The following is a 17221-nucleotide window of genomic DNA, read 5'->3' on the forward strand; positions in this document are numbered from 1 at the left end:
CTACATACTTCTCCTGCTCCTCCTCTAGTTCCTGCTCCTCATGGTCCACGAACTACGGGACATTTGCTCCTACACATATGTTGTGTAGGAGGGCGCATACAAGAATGATCTTGCACACCATAGGGGGCGAGTATAGCAATCTCCCTCTTGACATGTCTAGGAAACGGAAGAGGTACTTCAGCACACCAAACATTCTTTCCACAATGTTCCTGGTCTTGGCCAGTGCCTGGTTGGACTCCCGTTCTTGCTCTGTGTAGGGATGTGCATATTCCTAGTCAGCTCAGAAGAGAAAAAGATTATACAGTAAATGATTATGAAGATTGTTACATCCAAATTACTATTCATGTCTGTTATGTGTACTGAATGACTCTCACACTTTTCTTACAGTATTATTCAATAAATGTTATGTATACTCTTGCCCATTATATTACAAATGCCTCTTCCAGTTCTGTGTGTGATAGCAAAAGATGTGCAAGCATTGATACTTTGGACACTTCTACAAGGAGACATTAATGGTTGGCCAACAGCTTACAGTGGTAGGTATTTGGAGAGGTTCATTACCACTCCCGGTTATGTGCACTGCAAGTGCAATGTGACTGTACGTTGATCTGATTTTTGGCCTTTTGGTCCTGCCGAGGTAGGCTGTGACAGTGTCTACATGTTTGATACTCACACTTACAATTGTCCGTTTCGACCCACAGATGTTGTAGCTGCCCTACCTGACAATGAGAGAACTGTTGATTTGTTAACTTACTTTAGCATGTGATGTTGGTGTGTAAACATGTTACATGGATAGTTGTAAAATGTAGTCTCAATCTCTAGCGCTGGCTTTGATATGAAATTTTGTCATGGTGCCCTGAGATTGACACATAAGTATTGCAATGTAGGATATCTCTATATAGAACTCACTGATGTTGCTACTAGTATCAGTCTGCCACAGACTAGGACACAATGCTTAGTTATTCACAGGTTGTGTATGATGGTGACTTGTAGGGGATTATGCACCTCTCTGCCTTGCTTCTCTCATCAATTCTGTAGCAAATATGTGTTCAGATTGATATTCGGAGTACACTGTGGGGCCTTGTCCAGGTAGCTTTTTATTCTATGTTTATGACTGACGTATGACATGTTTGCCAGCATTGTGTTAGACATTGTGAGTTTCACCTTTCTGGATTCATATGATTTTCTTTTGTGCAACACAGAATAGGTGAGCCATCACATAGGTTACATCTGTCAATACCGGTGTAAACCTATGTGTATGTATGTACGTAGACTGTCAGCATGGCTGAGACATAAGTGTGTTTTATACCTTGGGTGCTACAATGTCTTCCAGTGTTAACATTTACACATGTCTGGGTCCTACACTGACATAGCATGCCACACATGGCCTTTCCAAATACTTCTTCCTATGTTGCTCCACACAATTTTGTCATCACACATGTTTGCGGCCATGTGTGACACACTTACATATTTCCACAGTAAATGTTTCTCTAACCACTGACATTATCGATGACGAGGTGCTCTCCCTCCTTAATCGCTCCCTGGAAACAGGGCTTGTCCCAGCTAATCTTAAGGAAGACAGTGTTATTCCGCTCCTAAAGTAACCGGGTGCTGACACTAAGATTCTGAAAAACTTTCGGCCAATCTCGCAGTTGCCTTTCTTGGCCAAAGTACTTGAACAGCATGTTCTTCCATCCCTCTTCCGGCATCTTGAAGACAATCATCTCCTAGAATCTAATCAGGCCAGTTTCAGGGCTCATCACGGCATGGACTGGTCATGCTTTCCGTGCTGAATGAACTGAGACTCAGGGCATACAAAAAAATGGCCTGTGCCCTGGTGCTGTTGGACCTATCCGCGGCATTTGACACGTTCAACCATGACCAAATATTGTCGTGGATGGCGTATCTAGGTATTCAGGGCACAGCCCTTGCTTGGCTCACCTCTTTTCTAAAAAAAACGCTCTCAGAGAGTCCAGTAGCTGATTTGGTATCCAATCCAGCTACTCTGTCATGTGGAGTGCCCCAGGGCTCAGCATTGTCGCCTCTCCTCTTTAATGCCTATTTGCAGCCCCTGATCTCCGCACTGAATCAGATGGAGTGCCGGATTTATAATTACGCCAACGACACCCAAATCATTATCCAAATTGACAGCTCACCAATGGCACACCTAAGAATGCAAAACATCCTAAACTGTACTGTCAACTGGATGTCGGATAACTCACTAAAGATAAACCCCAACAAAACTGAGTTACTGGCATTCACCTCAGTCTCCTGCCCATGGAATTTTCTCTTCGGCCAAAAGAACTTGGGCCTTTTCCAGAACCGGCCGTGGCCATAAATAGCATGGGAATCAAAATTGATTCCAAGCTATCCAAGACACAACAAGTCTCAGCAGGCGTAGGAACCTGTGTTGGCTTCCTGAGACAACTGCGGAGACTATCTCCACTCCTTACCTTTCCCACGCTCAGACAGGCGGTTTCAGCAATGATCCTGTCGCGCCTGGATTATGGCAACTCTCTGTACTCTGGCCTCCCACAACAACTGTTGGTCAGACTACAAGTTGTCATGAACAATGCGACCAGATTAATTAAAAAAAAACAAGACAAGCACATGCCACACCCCTACTTCGCGAGCTACATTGGCTCCCAATCAGGCAGAGAATTAAGCTCAAGGGTCTCTGCATCACACATAAAACCCTGTATGGCCAAGCTCCAAGATACATCAAGTACCGCATAGCCACCTATGTTCCCAGCAGGGCATTGCAGTCAGCAGAGGCCACTCTACTTGTCTTCCCCTGTTTCAATCTGTCCTCCATGGGAGGGCGAGCATTCTCAACATCTATCCCTCAGGTCTGGAATAGCCTCCAGTAAACCTACGCAAGGAAGTGAATCTCCTTCCCTTTAGGAAGAAGCTTAAGACTGTGCTCTTCCTGGAAGCATGGGGCACGATTTAAGCAGCCTTCCCCCCCTTCTCCACCTAGTTCAGGTTCGCCCTCTGACAGCGCTTAGAGACCTTTGGGTGATAACGCCCGATACACATCAAAATTACAAATTACAATTATTGACCCTTGAATGATACCAAGACTAGGTATGCCACTGAGGAGTCATCTCACACTTATCTCTTGTGTTACCATTGCACTCACAGGGGCGAGTTGTACAGCAAGTGCAAGTACAAGTTTATTTATTTATGTACATTTTGAGAACTTTGAATGAAAACGAAGAATACTGAATTACAATGACCATGAGGCAATGGGGTAATCCGGCAAGGACATGTTCGCGGCTCTCCCACCCCCTTTTGTATTATTTATTTATGTTACAGAACTCTGAGGAGTTCCACAAGAAAAATACACATATACTTATATTGTAATGAAATAAATACTTAAACTAATACAATTAAAATCAATACAAGCTTAAAAAGCTCCGAAAACAGTTACAAAGTCTGTAACAAAAGATTTAATTGGGGTAATTATAAAGTGTTTGCTGCATTTCTAGGATGGTTCGTATAGACGACTGTAGACAACATGGCCTCAGCAAATCTCGTTGATGTAACTGAAGTGCAGGACAGACAAAGACAGGGTGATTCAAATCTTGATTTGCTTTTTAACAGAGGTTACATTCAGCAGATATTCTGTAAAACTTTGCCTTAAGGGGATTCCAAGGAAGCATACCTAATCGCAGCAAAATCCAAAAGTGGTTTACTCCGTGGGATAAGCTTTATTTTATAGAAAGTTATATTTTCTTCACTACAATTGAATCTATTATATTTGAAATTCCCTTTTTTTAAGGCAAAATTCTCTATCCAGGCAGAAAGCTGAATCCTGCATGACTTGTTTCAAGAATGCCTTAAGTTGTATCTGTGGTAACATGACGACAGTATTAGGATCCAATTAGAGCAGATCTACAGCATATAAAACATTCCAATAGATCAGTGGCTTTTACTTTTTAAGAACCAGAATTTCTTTCTTCATGAAAAATCTTAGACTGTCTTCATCACTCCTTTTCAAACAAGCAACCCAGTAAACCAACTTTACTAGACCCTAAATAAAAGCTTTTTTCAAAACCATTTCCAGCCTTAGTACCGCCACTGAAATTGTGGAATTGCAAGAAGAGATGTTGCTTAACATTCTCCCTTCTGTTCTTTTTACGAAGCCCCATTTAGCTATGTCAATTGATTCCAAAGCATAGAGTAGCAAAGAGGAAATGTATGCATGGTAGACCTCTAGGAAGTAGGAGAAGGGTCTTCTACCTATTGCCCTGTAGAGTGCACCCAGTTATCTAGCATAAGACTAAGCTTTGTTTCTATTATTCTCAACATGAGCCTTATCGCTCAGGTTGCTGCATATTATATTCCCTAGGAACATTTAATACTTAATTACTTCTATTTTGTGGGTACCCAAAAACCAAGAAAAGTGTATATGCTAGGGGTTCTTTATGCCATGGAAGCACATTATTTTTACTTTTAAAGATGCTAATCTACAAGTGATGCACCATATCGAACTTTTGCAAGGCCTCCAGACTACTATTAAGGCTTTTGGGGATGAGGTCCAAGATTAATATGTTGTCCGCATAGAGCAAACAAGCTATTGCTCTACCACCTATAAGTGGGGCAAAGCCTTTACTCTGGGTCAGGTGGGCAGGAAGGTCAGAGATGTACAAATAAAAAGTAACAAATCTAAAGGCACCCTTGTTTTACACCATTTTATGTTATTATCTCATTTAATTACGCTGAATCGCCCCCCAACAGTGTTCTACACCAGGTAAAATTGTTAAGTTCAATAACTAGGTGTGAAAGGATGCTCAGCATACCATTCTGACAACTTTCTCCACAGCAATCTTTGTTCAAAAATGCTGTGGAAAATTCTATATAGGCCACATACCTCACTTCCCCTCCGATAGTTACATATATTTCATTGATCAACTGTAGAGTGGCAATGCTATCTATGGTTCTATGATTTCTTCTAAAGCCAGTTTGCTCAAGGGGTATCATTTTATTTTCTTCAGCTCGCTCAGTTAGCTGAGACAATAAGCATTTTTAAAAACATTACCAACTGCATCCAGAAGACTAATATGCCGGTAATTTCCCGGCTGCTTAAGATCTCCCTTTTTGAATGAAGGCATTTTTATACCACGCAAAACTTAGCCCCAAGGGGAATCAAGACACAATACAGACAAACACAGAAGTCCAAACTACCAAGTAGCCAGAATAAAACGCAATTGGAAAGGCATAGTCTAATATGCTTGAGAAAAAAAACAGGTCTTCAGAAGTTTTTTAAAAATTACCAGGGAAGATTGACTGGTGAGTTCGAGGGGGAGGGAGTTCCACAGTTTAGGAGCCACGACGGTGTAATATCTTAATAAATATGTTCACATGTCTTCCTCTACTCCACAAATGGAACTCTGTTAATGTGATGTCATTTAGAATGTTATGACCTGATTCATCACAGTTGGACCCGGGCTGAGCACCTAGCCAGGCGCTCCTGGTGGGGCTTTGTAAGGGCTTTCTACTAGCTAATGGGGCCTATGGACATTGTACCTCCTACATGTAACTTGTGCTAATAAATCTACTTAAAAGCTACCTTCAATCTGGACCCAAGTTACTACAGACGGAAAAGGCTCTACCTCCCCACTTTACTTTTGCAAACCTGGGGGCCACAAGCCTATTCTTCGAAGATGAACAAAGAGTTCTGGCGGGAGTATAGGCACGCAGAAGCGATCTAATGCCTTCAGATCCTGATCCATGGATGGCACCATGGGCCAGACATAGAATTTTAAAAGAAATTCTAGATGGGATCCGCAGCCAGTGAAGATCTCTTCTGCCCATTGTTGCAGACGCTCTCCTAGGAAGACTAAATACCACCCTGGCAGCCGCATTTTGCACCATTTGGAGGGAATGGATAGCCCCTTTATTGATGCCAACATAGAGGGCATTACAATAATCCAGCCTCGATAGTACTAAGCCAGCTGTTACTTGTTTACGAGCTGCCAGAGACAGGTAAGGGGCAATTTTCTTTAAAATTCTAATAATGCCACAACAAGTTGACACTGTCCTATTTACCTGGCGATCGAAAGAGAGGGCCAAATCAATTTGTACGCCCAGATTTTTGGCAGTAGCAGTAGGGGTAGGACAGTCTCCCAAAGACGAGGGCCACCAGTCCCTAGACCAGAGATCCTGACTCCCTCCAAAAACCATGACCTCGGTTTTTTCACCATTTAGTTTAAAAAAATTACGCGCCATCCACTGCGAGACTGCCTCCATACAAGCTCTAAACTTGGATGCAATCTCGCAGGCTGGCTGGGTGATGGATACCAATATCTGTGTGACATCTGCATACGATAGCACATCCAGGCCAAAGGATCTAACAACTTTTGCAAGTGGGGTAACATAGATGTTAAATAGTAAAGGGCTCAACGAGGAGCCCTGAGGGACCCCACATTGCACCCTTTGAGGGTCGGAAAGTAAGTTGCCCATTTTCACTCTCTGCTCCCTATGATGGAGAAAGGAGGAGAGTAAACTAAGGGCAGAGCCTCCTGATCCGATGCCCTTGAGCCTGGAGATCAATATTGACGGGGACAAGGTGTCAAATGCTGCTGTGAGATCTAATAATACAAGCAGCCAAGGGTGTCCCTTGTCAACCTCAGATCGAATTTTATTTGTCACAACAGTGAGTTCAGACTCAGTGCTGTGGGGCGATCAAAAGCCATGTTGGGAGCTGTCAAGTATGTTGGAATTTTCTATGAAAGCAGACAGATTTTGATTTATATAAGATTCCAAGATTTTGGCTGGAGCCGGGAGCAAGGAGATGGGGTGATAGTTCTTCAGGATTGCTGGGTCCAGGGAGGGTTTTTTAAGTAGAGGCTTGACAATAGCGGTCTTCCAAGGAGATAGAAAAATACCCTCATGGATCGCTAGATTCATAACTTCCAGTAGAGGGGGAAGCACAGACCTTCTGCAAGTTTTCAAGATCTTTAGTGGACATGGGTCCAGAGGTGAGCAGGACTTGGTAGAATCAAGTAAAAGATAAAGATCTTCCATAGACATCAGGGGAAAGCATGTAAGCGATGGTTTTAGGCAAACCATCAGTCTTATCATTCATAACAGTGGTAGAAGAGGAAAAGCTTGCTGGCTTGGTATTTAGTTCTTGATTTCTAATTTCAAGCGCACTATAAATGTCAGAAATCTTGTCATGAAAGAAGCTCGCTAAATTATTGCAGAGTTCCTGAGTTTCAATGATAGGGTCAGCCGATCTAGGTGCCGAGAGAGCGTTAATAATATTAAAAAGATCTCTAGGAGATTTTAAAGAAGTCGTTAGGTTAGTAAAATAATGCCTTTTTTCTTCTATTATTGCCTAATTATAATCTCTACAAAGAGATTCATGCAGGGCTTTTCCCGGTAAGTCAGGGCGGGCAGTCCAGGACCTTTCCTGTTTCCGACATTTTTGGCGCATAGTTTTTAAGCGGTCTGAAAACCAAGGTTGTGAGGGGCTCTTTCGGGCTGAGTAATATCGTTTAGCCGGGGCAAGAGAGTCTATAGCACTCGCCAGGGCATTAGAAAGATCAGAGGCTGCCCTATTTGGATCCTCCAGAGAGGGGCATTTAAAATCATTCATAAATGGTGAAAGAGTGTTGTCATTTATTGCTTTATAGTTCCTTCTAGGGGACCACACACTACTCTTCAATTTATTACCTAGGTTAGAGTTAACTTTAAAATGGAAGGGAATTGCCAAATGGTCAGACCAGGAAAGTGGAATAGGGGAGCCAGTCATAAGTCTTGCATCATTTGAAAAGATGCCATCAACGTATGGGAGGCTAGATGAGTGGGACCATTAACCAATTGGTCAAGTCCGCATGCGGCTAAACCATCTACAAGTGCTAGTGTATCCTTAGAATCTGTGGGCTCTAAGTGAAAGTTAAAATCGCCCAGAATGGTGAAGTGGGGCCTGTCAAGATATGGCTCAATAAGTTTGAGAATTTCATAGGGGAAAGTCGTTTTAGGGCCTGGGGGTCTATAGCAAAGGATGCCAGAAAAAGAATCAGAAGGAAGAAAATTAATAGAAAAATATAGTGCCTCAAACATATCTGAGGGCAAGGAAAGAGGCTTGGTACAGCAAGTAAAAGTGTCCCTAAACAAGATTCCTAACCCACCACCCCTGCGCCCTGTCCTATCAAATCTGGGCAGAGAATACCCTTTAGGAACTGCCTCCACAAGATCTGGGCCAGCAGATTCAGAGCCCCAGGTTTCAGTAATGAAAACCCAAGGTGGTTTATTTTGGGAAACGAAGTCTTTGAATGCAACATTATTTCGTACCAAAGACCGAGCATTCAGCAGTAGGCCTGCCTCGCTAAAGAGATTGAGGGCTGGCAGTTTGTTTTCAAATCTAGCAGGATTATTATGACGGGGTGAGGGGGGCGCCTAGAACCTAAGTTCCCCTTACAACAATGAATATTAACCAGATCATCTGGACATAAGCTAAAATGACACAATTTTGGCATAGGTCTAGGAGCCAAAAGAATAGAGTGAGAGTACAACTCACAATTATCATGGAGGTGAAAGCGAGGTCCAGCCCGTCTGGCCCCTGGCGCGTCCTCACCGCGGACGGGCGCACACGGGCTTAACTTTAGCGCAACTTTGGCGCACATTCGCTGGGCGCGGAAAGACTTGCCGCTCTTAAATATGGCCGCTTCAGGAGCCTGGCGTCCCTCCTGACCAGGATTCAACCAATCAGCTTGGGGAGCAGCTGTTCGCCTACGCGCCCTCCACACAATCGGGAAATACCTGTGGTGGACCGGGGCACACGGCAATTAAATTTGTAGTTGGCGAGATAAGAAGCCAAATGTGCTTAGAGTGCTAAATTCGATCTTTTAATATACGGCTAAAAATTATTTTAAATGAGGATTCTAAAAGTAAACACAGTCATGAACAATCATAGAGCACAAAACACATTATACATGCAGTCCCAAGCGCATATTAGTCATGCACTGAGAGTAAGGACCATCCGAGCTATTCTACTTGCCCCTCTTAAATATGGCCGCTTCAGGAGCCTGGCATCCCACCTGACCAGGATTCAACCAATCAGCTCGGGGAGCAGCTGTTCGCCTACGCGCCCTCCACACAATTGGGAAACACCCGTGGTGGACCGGGGCACACAGCAATTAAATTGGTAGTTGGCGAGATAAGAAGCCAAATGTGCTTAGAGTGCTAAATTCGATCTTTTAATATACGGCTAAAAATTATTTTAAATGAGGATTCTAAAAGTAAACACAGTCATGAACAATCATAGAGCACAAAACACGTTATACAGGCAGTCCCAAGTGCATATTAGTCATGGACTGGGAGTAAGGACCATTTTTGAATAACCGGACTAAGATACTTCCAGTCCAGCAGGGCGGAACTCTCCTATTCTGATAGCAGCTTTTAAAAACCGCAAATAAAATTCTACTCCAGAGCGATACTTCTTGTTCTATTATGGAAATTGGGGCACTAGCTGGAACCATTACAGCCGATGCATGCATTCCTCATATAGCCAGAGTAGTTTCCTTCAGTGAGGGATAGATGTCGTTGGCTAGTCTGGCATACTATGTGGTTTTCATTGTGATTCGTCACACAGTGTAGATGATGTGGTTCCATCCATTTGCAAAGAGTAAAATGACATATTACTTCTCACTGATGTTCTGTAGCTACTGCCATTGATAGATGAGTGAGTGCATGTCACTGTGGTACATAATCGTATACATGTTGCAGTGTGTTGGGTCCACTATTTGCGCATGACAAAAGGGCACAGATATTTACGAATGTGACACAATGCAGTGCAGCAAGTCACCTATCAGTGTAGCACTGTGCCACTAAGAAAAGCAGTAGTGCACCGTATTTATGCCATGAGCACATTCCTTACCTTTCACAGGCACATATTAGCTTGCCGAACACCAACACAAGCATACTTGCACCATGTTCCTTGGGTGCCTGCATTGCATAAGGGATTGTCTTTGTGCAGGAGGGGGCCCCTTCCTGCACCTAATGTTCCCTAATAGGCCTGATCATCTATGTATGAGTGCCACAGAATGCTGCACAAATAGGAAGCAGGAGTGTCTTTGATGACTTAAGTTATTTATCCTTGTTACACAGGAATCTGGGGATACCAATTGATTTGATACAATCAATCAATCAATATACTTTATTCGGCATAAAACACAATACCATAAAAGTACAATTTACAAAAGAGACAACCATCACAATATCAAGAGACCGAACCAAAAATATATGTGCAATCCGTTCGCAGATGGAGCCCCTTCTCCTACATCGCTCTTACATAGGGTCATAGATAACTAGTCCTGGGTTTGAATAGGTCGAAGTGAATTAATAAGGGGGTAACATAGAAAAACAGCCTCCTAAATTACAAGAATAATTAATCCCTTCATACTTAAAAAACCCTACCCCACCCAATTCATTACTAAGACCTTTAACAAGCCAATGCTACAACCATGTATATTCACCCCTTGCCTCTTTTGTTTCTGAGTCTCATTGCAGACCTTAGAAAATGTACAGTACAACAAAGTGTTAAAACTTCTGTGGACAGCTTCAGAAACAATAGGGCCACCTTTGCCTGCTAAAACATTGCATTTTTGAAAATACTTATTAAAAATAGCTTCCTAGGGCGCTCATCGTAAGGACACAGTAAAAAAAAGTGAAGGGTACCCTGCGAAAACCGATGGTTGCAGCCGCATGGACCCTTCAACTCTGTAGATGTTGTGTAGCCTGCCGGCACCGCTAAACTACGATGTATTAGGTTTAGCGTGAAGCATGTCATTAAAAATCTGTCTTGGGCATTGTGGAAAAAGGACAAGTAAGGCTCAATACCCATACAAGATTTGGTCAAAAGGTGAGCTCTCACAGAGGGTATGATCAGCTCCCTGTCTTCCCTACGGGATGCCACATGCTTCTGGAATTCCACCTTAACATGTGCCATATCCCAGGGTAACAATTTTATGGGATGATTAAAATAATCTGCACAGTTGCCGGCAATACAAACCAATTATGATCTTCTTACTTAATGCGTCCTCAGGGTTTGTCCAAATTTTGATCCAGCATGTAAAGGGTTTAAGTTCTAACCTGTCTTTAATGTGGCTAACACCCAGTTCCTCGTGCATAATATGGGACGAAGTACGTTGCAGGACTTTTAATTGCCGCCGCAAATATTTGTTCTCTTCAATTTGGAGATGTTGCGAATCAATAAAACCCCAGACCTCACTACCATAAAGAGTTTTAGCACAGCACATAGAGTCATACAGTCTCAAGATTTGTTCCGGTGACCAATGACCCAACCTACGCACAAAATTCTTAATTGCCCCGGAGCAACTAGTTAAAGTGCAACATTTCTCTTCTACCAGGGCTTTAAATCTTAGACGGGTATCAAATAGTATCCCCAGATATGAGAACGTCTGCACTTTTTCCAGGCGGTTAGAGCCAATCATATAATTATATTTCCTTTTCGGTGTTTTTTCCCACTTCCATGATATATGATTTTGAAAAGTTGGCAGATAAGTCTAAACTCTCCATGAAACGGACAAAGCCATGTATCAGAAATTGTAGCCCGCGAGGGGTGCGTGCGAGAAGCACTGCGTCGTCCACATAAAGCGGAACGGGGATCCCTCTCGTTCCTATCCTTGGCGAGTCCACCCCAAGAGCACCTATCACCTGATCCAGGCCATTTATATTCAGAGTGAATAGGAAAAAGGCCAAAATGCAGCCCTGTCTTACCCCCCTTTGAGCAAGGAAAGGGATCGGTAGTACTCCCCTCCTCATTATATCGGACTGGGGATAAAGTGTTCCGGTGTAATGCTCCTAAAATGTTTACCAAACCAGGATCCACACCAAGAGACCCCATGAGTTCCCACAATTCACCTAATCAAATGCTGCCGTCAGGTCCATGAAAGCCAAGTACCCAGTTTCTTGACTGGCAATAGTGTACTTGGCTACCAATAGGTATAAATTAAGGCATTGGTAGGTAGTTGACCGTCCTGGCCTAAACCCATACTGCGTGTCTGTGATTATGTGGTGTTCAACTGCCCAGTCCAATAACCAGTTGAGGATGGCCCTGCCTAATACTTTCACTGTCACATCGATAAGAGAAATGGGATGGTAACACAATGGACTGTCCTTATTTTCCTTTTTAAAAATGGGGGCAATTGTAGCTGTCGACCAGAATGCAGGCATACCCGATTCCACTGCTGCATTAATGACCCTGGTCAGTATGGGTGCCCAAAGTTTTACCTGGCTCAGGAAAAGGTCAGGGGAACCCCGTCGGGCCCCGGGGCCTTATTCCTTGTCAGATCCTTAGTGCCCGCCTTTATCTTGCCCAAAGAAAATATTATCTGGGCGGAAGTCTGGCCCCCCTCCTCTGCTTCTGGCGGATCATCGGACCTGCCGTGAATATAAAGGCCGTTGAAGTGCCCATAGCAAGATTCTGGCAGGATATGATTTACTACCTTTGGTTTTTTTTGAGTCTTAGAAGCAGGGGTCATATATAACTTTCCAAAAGGCGGTGAAGTTCTTAGACTCGACTGCTTCCTTCAAATTCTCCCACGCCTGCTGTTGCAAGGAGATTTTGTGTTGTTTTACTGCCTGTTTATAGAGGGCCCTACATGTGGACACTCTTATCTTGTCTTTCGGGACAGCTTTTAGTGCTGACTTCAGCTCCCTCAGGGCAAAGGAGTATTGATGGTCAAACCACCTATAATCCTCCTTTTCATTTTTTTAGTTCTACTCCTGAGTAAGCCATCAATATATTGGGCGACACCCTCAAAGGGTTTGACCAATTCTGCCTTGTCCACTGTTAGGTTTAAGCACTTCTAAACATGCTGTTCTTTGTCTGCCATTAGGGCTCTATAAAAGGCTTCATCCTCAACCTGGGACCTTTTAAGCCTCCTTCCTTGATCAGTGGCACTTATCGTACCACTATACCTCATTCGAACAGAGTGCTTGATTAAATGTGGGTCCCTGAGCGACATGACCAAAGGATTGTGATCACTAAATATGCTTACATATATCTTAAAACCTAAAATCAAACGCTTTAGCGTATTGGAAACAAAAATGAAATCAATAAAAGAATCACAGCCTCTACCTTTAAAAGTTGGATGGACCAATCTGTCCTCCCCTGCTTTAATCAGGTCCATAGTGTGTGTGAGGGCATGAATACCTAACACCTTGTTTAACTCTTTTTTCCCTCCCTGGTGTGCTCTAAGTGGGGGCCCTCTTCCAGTGGACAAGAAGACCAATTCCCCCTGCTGAATTTCACATTTGGGCAGAGGTGGCAGTTAAAGTCGCCGAGTAACACCAACTGGGACATCCGCGCCCCTTGATCTTGTACACCTGCCAGCATACACTCCAATTCATTCAGTCTTATTGTGGTCTGTCCTGCCCAGCATTATAGAAGTTAATAAAAGTTATAACCCTTTTTACAAAATCTGGTCCCCTGCATAAAATCTGAGTCCCAACCCAATTCGTCCCACCTCCCATATAACCTCAAGTCAACGTATGTGATCAGACCTCCCCTTGCTCTTCCAACAGCTGCCTTGCGTGCTGGTACAAAGTACATTTTATAACCTTCTAAAGAAAATGCACTACTGTCCATCTCCCATGTTTCCTGAAGACAAATAACCTGGAATTTATTTATATAAGCTAGCCATTCGATGTTATGCATTTTAAATGAGAGTCCAGCTATATTCCATGAAATTATCTCAATGTTACCCTGTCTGAGGACGTCTGAGCTATCTAATATTGGGCAAATATTAGGACTGAGAGATACATTAGCTACTTGGGTATTCCGTTCAACGGCAAGCTCACTAGGGTCTCCAGGTAAAGAGGGAATGATAAACTCATTAGACTTTAGCATCACTGTCCCTCCCGTCCCTGCATTAAGAGACAATCTCTCCAATCTATGACCATCCCTAATTGACGTACTCCTGTCGAGTAAATCTATGTCGTCTAGGGCTGATACGTTATTGAGAGGGGCATACCGATTAGTTAACAGGACCGAGGAAGCCCCTCGAACAGGTCCTGCTAGATGTCTCCTGTGTTCATCACGATTATTTACACCCATCATATCCCTGTAAAAAAAAACAGGGGGAGCATTCTAATACTCAATCAGCCCTCCTCCTTGAAGGACCCCTTTCGCTGGGTGAAGAGATCATGTACCAGCCCTGGATACCTTAGATTTAAGATCAGAGTGTCTCCAGGAAAGCTCTTCCTATTGCTTCCAATCCAGGACACCCTTCCTGCCATTACTATAAGTCTATGGTTTGCGATGATGAAACCTACATTTCTATTCAGCCAGTGTGCCGCTTTGTTAATCAGCATTTGTGGGGTTTCTTCTCTGTTTCCACTAAGAGCGGGAACCCCTGTCAAGACTAGTGTGTAAGGGCATGATGCTGGCGGTAGATCTAAAACCGGCAAGCCCGCAGTACACCTAGCGAAGTCACTTAAGGTGGGCACAGTTTCATGTGGTGTAGGTGCTCTACCCTCTATGTTTATGGGGGCTGGGTTAATGCTCGAGTTTTAGACTGCGGCTCCCCCCCTCATATATCTATTGTCTCCCATGATGATACTTGGTCTTGGGACATTTCCATCCATAGGCCCCGGCGATTACTCTTTGTCTACACCAGAGGTCTTCAAACTTTTAGATGCTGAGACCCACTTGTTAAACTTTTTTAGTAAGGACCCCCTCCTGATAAAAAATTCTTGAACCTGGTACATCTCATCATCAGCAACGGTAAACGCCCCCAATTCCCACACAAAATCATTTTTACAGTGGGGAAATAATATTAAACAGTGTTTGGCAAACCAAAGGTCAGTGAGCGTGGGGGTGTAGACGAAGGTATAGCTAAATGCAAAGGGCGTCATTTATGAGGAATTGGGGTCATTCAGTGCTGCAAGGCTTTTTGCTGCGTAGCCCTACACCAATTTGGATGGGCAGGAATGCATTATATTTATGAAATACGTTGCATTCCTGTCCTTTCCCCTTCCGTTGGCGCCAAATTGCTGCCTAGCACCAACATAGGCAGCATTGTTTATGTGCAGGAAGGGCAAATTCCCTCACAAAAATAATCCAGAGAGAAGTTTTACTATTTCTTTGTAAGTTGCAGAATGCAGCACACATGGAAAAGGGAAAAAGCAAGGAGAAAGTTTTCTCTTGGGAGACGTAGGTTGTTGGCGCTGCCCCAGGTTTAAGTGATTTTGTAAATATGGGGCAGCATCAAAATCCATGGGTGTTGTGTGGGAACACCCATGCAGCCACCCATGCAGCGCACATGGAAACCCTCCTTGATGCAGAGTTAGGCAAGGCAGCAACTTGCCCTGCTTTGTCTTACTGTATATCTATGAACATCTATGAGGCCATGCAAAGCCATGCAGCGTGACTTTGCCCCACCTCATAGGTAGGGTTGTTACGCTTGCGCCGCCGGAGCTTAAAAAAAACTGGTGCTCTGGTGGTGCAAGCCTCTCATAAATAAGCCCCAAAATATTCTGTATGTTTTTTTAGGTCTTTCACCATCAGGTATCTACATATGAAATAATGGGCAGTGTAAATGACAAATAATTGTAAAAAGTTGTTACTCAGTGGGAAATGCACTGTAGTACATTATGAAACCTCTATTAGTTAATGCACTGCAAAGATTTGTATGTAACCAGAGAGACATAGAATTCAATTTTGGTTGGTGTAGTGGAGAAGAGTGTATTTTTAGTGCTACGTGGTCATGGCCTGTAACAGAAAGCATGTAAGTCATTGTTTTATACTTGCATTGCATTGTACACAGTACAATATAGACTGATACAAAAGATATAAATAGTTTTACAATAAAATGGTTCTTCAAAAGTTTTGATTTTAGGAATACCAGGACTTATGTAATGTAATTTCTGTTTTCAATAACTGTCCCTTCAACACCTCTTTATGGGTATTTAGGGCTGTGTAGTACAGTTACTATTAAAAGCAAACACATCAAAGCCCAGTTGTTAACTCTGCACTACCACTAAAAAAAAAAAAACTCTCTATCATCATAAAGGTTGGAATGATTCACCAGTCCCAAACACCCTTTACAGTTGCAGATTATCTAATAGGGCACATTTGCATTTCTATCAGGTTTTTCATGGAACAGGAGACTCGGTGAAGGCATTTTAAATGATCAAATTAGCTGTCCCAGGACTGCTCTCTTTTTCCCAAATCAAAGCAAATGTTTTAGAATTCAGGCAAAGTGAGGCTGGGGAATGCGCGACCCTCTTCCCAAGACTCCACGGCCCCCCTGGGGGTCGCGGCCTACAGATTGAAGATGTCTGGTCTACACCCTCCTTTGTTCCCTCCAGCTGTTCAAATTCGTACTTCCCACCCTCTTTTCTCTCTAGGGGAACTGCTGCCTGTTGGACTTGGGCCTTTTTGGCAGGTTCACCCCTAAACTTTTTGCCTTTAGCCTATGGCATGGCAGTAGTGATTTTAGGCTTCTTCGCACAGTAGCACTGTGGCCCAGTGTAAAGTGCGTGCGCACTCTGAGTGTGTGTGCTGATATGGCCTGCCATCCCATGGGAATGCATGGGGGATATGTGTGCCTGTGGTAATTCCTGATATGTGGAGTGAGCAGGGTTGAGTTTGGTATGTGCAAACTCTTGATAATAAATGGTGCGCGACCGTGTGCGCAGATTTATTGTGTCTAGTAGAGAAGTGCCACTTCTAGAAGTTTTTTAGGAAACCGAAAGGGTCTTGGCTCCTAAAATCAGCAAGGCTGAGCCAATATAAACCGTAATAAACACTACACTTGCCGGTACTGAGAAACTTATTTATCACAAACTGTTGGAATGTATAGTATACATGACAATGACATGAATACTTGCTTTATGAATTGCAGTTTTTTATTTTTCTTATTTTCTTTTTACCTATTATTTTAGGTCTGCATCTTTTTTGATTTTAAGCATGGGAATACAAAACAATGTATGTACATTTATATACAAACAAAAATACAAGTACAAAAACAGTTAGGTATGTACAATAAATCATCAACTAACATACAACTCATTCATGGCCTTCCATTCATACAAAACAAGCAACCTGGTCCCAGTCTCAGAAAATAAACTTTGTGTTCACCAAATGAATAGTCCGTTCTTTAACCTATCTTAAACTTGATTATAACATTTGTCAGAGAAGCAAAACAGTCTTATAGCGGGTTCCCCAAAGATTTTCTGAGAC

This window comes from Lissotriton vulgaris, chromosome 4_1 (assembly GCF_964263255.1).
Source record: "Lissotriton vulgaris chromosome 4_1, aLisVul1.2, whole genome shotgun sequence".
NCBI lineage: Eukaryota > Metazoa > Chordata > Amphibia > Caudata > Salamandridae > Lissotriton > Lissotriton vulgaris.